We start from the raw sequence: 6,098 nt of genomic DNA, 5'->3' as shown, positions 1-6,098 counted from the left end.
GGTTCACCGGTGTTCAAGAATATTTACACCGTAAACGTTACATTGATATTATTCAAGACCCTTCACGTGTTTTTAATGGGGATGAAACCTGCTTCCTCTTGTGTCCCAAAAATAAACGAGTGTTGACTGTAAAGGGAAGCAAAAATGTATATCAAATAGAACATCACTCCAAAGTTAATTTGACGGTTTTGTTTAGGTTTGCAGCATCTGAAGAAATAACAGCACCGATGATTATTTACCCATACAAACGACTTCCTAGCAATGTTATAAATTCAGTTCCTCGAGAATGGGGCATAGGCTGTAGCGATACGGGATGGATGAAGAATGAAAACTTCTATGAATACATAGGAAACGTCTTATTTAAGTACCTAGTTACAAAAAACACTAAATTTCCAGTCATTTTGTTCGTTGATGGACATAAAGCTCACTTAACCATTCAAACCAGTGAATTATGCTCAAAGTTACAAATTATTTTAGTGGCATTATATCCCAATGCGACCAGAATTATACAGCCTGCAGATGTTGCTACATTTAAACCATTAAAGGCAAATTGGAACCGGGTAGTATTAAAGTTTAGACGGGAAAACCCAAACAAAAAGATGCTATTGTCACAGAAGATACAATGATTTTAGATATTTAATCGACATCCGATAATCTGCCTTTAGTAAATCAAGACAACTCATTATATAAAGAAATTGACACCTCAATTGACAAATTCTTTTTTGGCCAAAAACCCCAGAAAGGAAGGGTAAAAAGCAAACAGAGCGGTTGCCTTTCACTTCTTCAGATCGTCAAAATGCAGAGAGGCGTAAAATTGAAGAGAAAGACGAACAAGAAAAAATAAAATTAGAACGAAAACAAAAGCGAATTGACGCAAAAGCAAACAATAAAGGTAAACAAAATAAAGGAGCCAAGAAGAAAGTAATAAAAAAATTGCCACAAGAGCCAATTCCGAGAGCAAAAAATGGCAAAATGTTGTGAAGAATAAAGAAAATGTTACACTAAATACAGGTTATATTGTAAATACAAATACTTTTAAATCAGACACACTTCTTGATCATACAATTAAAAGCACTACTTTGAGAAGTGGAGTTAGAGTACATATACCAGAAGTGATTAACGCCAAAGAAAACCACGAACTGCCACGGAACCAATTTCCTGATTATGTAGAGGAAAACGCTATTCTGCCCTCAATTGATAAAGTATCTTTTGATGTCTCCAACAATAAGAATTCATCAAATTTGAGGAATACTTCCCAAAGCAAATGTACAAATTTGGAAACCAGCAAAGAAAAACGTGCAGGTGAGTCGGCTAAAAGAAAGTTGTTTTTCGAAACAGAGGGATATCCAGAACATGAAAAAATACAAATTCTCTCAGATATGTTGGTGAAACAATCAGACAACACCAACATATCTGTAAATAATAATCTTTTGTATACAGGATTGTGCTATTCTTGTTCCTAAAATATTTCTAAATCAAAAGTTGGAATAAAATGTTTAGTTTGTGTCAGAGGCTCCCATATTAGTAGTTGTGTTAAAAAACAACAAGAAATTGAAAATCTAAATAGTTTTGTGTGCCCTAACTGCACAAACAAAAAAAGAAAATTAGGAATTTTATGAGTGGCCAATAACTGTAATTCTATATGCCAATAACTATGTTTGCATGGCCAATAACTGTGTAATTTTGTATGTTTTTAAATTTGTGTTAATTTTTTATGTACATTATTATTTTTACTAAAATAACCTGAGTTTTTATAAAATTTGAAGTTTCATTGTTTTAAAAAAACCCTTACAAAATATTTCACATTAAAATATACCAATTTACAATTTTAATTCAATTTGAAATCCCTTAAGTGGCCAATCACTGTACCCGTTACCCTATAAGCTTGTTTGAATTTTTCCGAAACAATGCATTTTTTCCTTCTATATTCACTCCCCTATTGTCAATTTTTGACTGTTTTGGACCAATAATAAAAAAATCGGCAGTCAGTATTGTACCATTTATGAACTAAACTAAACTGATATAAAAGATAAATATACAAAAGATTTCTACAGCAAAGAGAGAAGCAAAGAGAGAATACTTAACGAAAAAATGGAACTTAAAGTTCCAATTGTTATATCCGTACTAAGACCGGATACAACTGAATACAACAGAAAACAAACAAACATAAGTAGAATACAACAAACCCGCATATTTATGTTTTGTGGACCTTATGAAGGCATGTGACAGGGTCAAATTAAAGGATGTTATCCATATTGTACGCAAGAGAATTACTAGTGGTAGGGGAACTTAAGCGTGGATTTTGCGAGTTACTTGTTGTACTCTGTAAATGTACCCCTACCATATATGGACTCTTAATATAGGAGAGAGCGTTGAGGTCAGTCCGTAAAAAAATCTATCCTTAGAAGAACTCAAAAACGTCAGATTAAGACAAGGTAAGTTAAGTACATGAAGTACAGTGTATACTTAAAAAATCTGACGATTTGTGCGGAGCGCGGGCGTAAGGAAATGGGCGAGTCACAAAGTTTCACATAAAAAGCTAATATTTCGCGAAATGAACATTAGATCGAAAAACAAAAAATACGTGTTCAATATTTTTCAAAAATCTATCGAATGATACCAAACATGACATCTCATGGAGGGGGTAGGGGTAACTCTTTAAAATTTTAAAGAGAAATCCCGCGATATTTCCTGAAATGAACATCAGATTGAAAAACTAAAAAATACATGTTCAATATTTTTTAAAAATCTATCGAATGAACCCACGCCCCTTAACGGAGGTGGGGTAGCGGGATAGGAACTCCCATTTGTTAATACAGGTTTAGATTCCTTGCGTAAAAATAAGTAACTTTTATTCGAGACATTTTTTCGAATTATGGATAGATGGCGCTATAATCGAAAAAAACGATTTTTGGAAATGGAAAATTAAATTAAAAATTAACAATCCCCACTAAAATGGAAAACTTAACTTAACATTTTTTGGTTTTAGGATCTAATCTTCACAACCCAATAGGTCCCCATGACACGTTAGTAACTGCAAATTTAGCATAAAATGCTCCCATACTATAGGAATGAATAAAACGATCGAACATATCTACCAGAAAAATACAATAAAAGTAAAAGTAGAAGATGGACTAACTGACCCAATTAAAGATGGAAATGGGATAAGACGAGAGGATTTCCTGAGTATACAATATTGTGTTCGACTTGATTATGAATGAAATAAAAAGTAAGAACTCAAAAAGAATAAAAAATGGTAGAAAAACAGCTTAAAATAATCTGCTATGCAGTGAAGGTGATTTACAACGTATGCTGCATCAGCTTAATATAACCGTCAGAAAATTTAACGTGTTAATTTCCCCAAAAAAGTCAAAATGTATGGTTATAACAGCAAATCTACTAAGATGTAAATTAGAGCCGGAGGGTCAAATATTAGAACAAGTGATGGAGTTTAAACTAGGCATCACACGATCTAGCTACGGAGAGCTCGAAACAGAAGTGGAAGATCAAGTGAATAGAGCAAACGGAGCTACAGGTTGCCGCCTGAATGAAACAATAGGGAAAAATAAAAATATCGGGAAAGAAATGAAAGGCAGAATTTACAAATCAGTCATCAGAAAAATAATGACATACGCAGCAGAAATACGACCTGACACAGAGAGGACAAAACGAATCTAGAAACAACAGAGATGAAAACCCTTGAAAAAATCGATGACAAGACACTATGGAGTAACAGAGCTAGAAGTACATATATAGGACGGAGACGGAGATGTAAGGTGGAGAACGTTAAAAACTTGGTAAGAAACAAAAGAGTAGAATGGAACGATCGTCGATTGGAGCATAATGAAAACAAATATAGTAGTAAAGACGGCGAGAAACCGTTCCTCAATAGGAAGACGATCAGTGGGAATACCATGAAAACGATGGAACGACAACTTACTGGAGGACTTAACTTGAACACACAGACAGAGTCATGTCTTTCTTTACAAAAAGGAGAAGAAGAGCTACTAAGACCCCAATCAGACGAGAATAGATATTGTATATTTGAGGCACTCAGAGCAACAGTGGCCTAAGCCATAAATGAAGCATTTGTAGATTAATATATTATCAATAAAAGCAGCAACATTTAATCTTCGGATTAACAAGGGAATACACAAGATATCTCTATATTTGGCTACATAATTTGTAGCGCCGCGCGCCGTCCCATAAGCATACTGTAAATACGAATGCAAAGATTGCATTTATCTCAAAACTTCGTTTTTGGGTTAGGCCAATGTTGCTTTGAGCGCCTCATTTATAAGCAGTAGTAGTTTCGTAAAATGAGTTCCATCAGAAGTCATCAATTTAGATCGACCTGGAAGCTGGAAGAGCTACTAATTTGGGTGCAAAAAATGCCTGTTTTGGTTAATGCTGTGAATATATTGCTTATCATTTATTTTAAAAGTTTGAATATAACAGTTACCTGTTAAATATCTATTTAAATCAATAAAAGTAGCCAACGGTTACTGTTATTAGTAAACGTAAACATATGTTATATTTAACTTGAAATATTGTTTAGTTTTGATTTTTCAGAAATATTGTAGTAACAAAAGTACAGGACATATTTGAAGATCCATTCTTATTTATTCTGTTTATAAATAAATGTTTCAGACTATTCGAAACCATGTTTGATGAAGTGCTTTTGTGACAGACCGCTAAAACGTTTGCTCTTCTACTTAAACTGAAACTAGAGCTGCGTTAAATCGTTTCTCTTGATGATTCGATTCATCATTTAGTTTTATTTTGTTTCTTCGTTCACTGCATTCCTTTTCAAAGTTATAGTGCTGTCAAATATACACCTTCCGATAATTTAAATAAAGCTGAGCTGTCATGTTTTCTATGACGAAGATTAGACGTGATCTTCTTCTTCTCCAAGTTCCGCTCCTATCGAAGATGGAATCATTCTGGCAATTATGATTTTGTTAGTTACGCGTATGAATATGGAAGTAAATAGATTGCTGGTGTGGGAACTTAAAATCCATCGATAATATTGCCCTTGCAGAGACAGCGTGACAAACGAATGGAGCGCCAGGCTCAGATACAATAACGAGTTTGATTCTCTCTTCGGAAAGAAAATCTTAGGAACTAAAATATGTAAAGGCCAATAAACTCAGATGCGCAGGGCATGTGATACGCAGTAACGATAATCGCCACAATGTGTTTTGGGAAAGGCCAGATGGGAGGTATGTAGGACGACCTAGGAAAAGGTGGAAAGATGCAGTCAGAGAAGAACTAGAGAAAATGGGAGTGAAGCAATGGGAAGTTGAACAATGAAAAAAATAGTAGCACAGGACCGACAAACATGGACGAAAATAGTAAGCTCGCCAAAGACTCACGAATAGTTCAATTGAACTGCATCCAAACTATTCACGGAGATTGCCTAGCCACGAGAATTTACTTCTTGTTCGGTAAATTTAGAAAAAAAAAACAAAAACCTAATCTGATATGGCGGAAATTCTAATGGTTAATTTTTTGGCCAAGGAAAGCCTGTATACCAAATTTTAATAAAACAAAATAATTGATAACGGGTGTTGGGATTTCTATGTCAATTAGCATATCTTTGCAGTATTTTTCTTTTATTTTTTTTATTTTTTCGAATTCACATGTGAAAAGGTATTAAAGAAATATAAAATGTATTCTTTAATTTTTTTATTCTTCATTTGTACGTCAGAAGGCTGTCGCCTTTTTTGGGCCAGTTCAGCCCTGACCTAGTTATGCTTCTCTGTTTTTATTAATTTGATCTGACATTACACGTGTTCTTATTTTTTTTACTTCTACCAGCTCTCTACAATAATTTTTTTCAAACCATTCTTTTGTACCTGGTTGTCTTACTTCTAAGTATCACTTCTCTATTTGCTTCATAATATGTCCTGCTTTTCGCACTTTTCTTTGTCCATTATGTTGAAAAATTCAAATATCGCGCAATACCATAAAATTGGTGGTGGGCGTATAAAACTACATTACAATGCATACTTTTGTTCACATAGAAAGCCTATGTTCAGAGTAAGTCGCTAATCAATGCCGTTTGGTAAAAGACACAGTACTGCCCACGTACTGCC

The sequence above is a fragment of the Diabrotica virgifera genome, chromosome 1 (assembly GCF_917563875.1).
Source record: "Diabrotica virgifera virgifera chromosome 1, PGI_DIABVI_V3a".
Classification (NCBI taxonomy): Eukaryota; Metazoa; Arthropoda; class Insecta; order Coleoptera; family Chrysomelidae; genus Diabrotica; species Diabrotica virgifera.
This window is presented reverse-complemented; position numbering follows the sequence as displayed.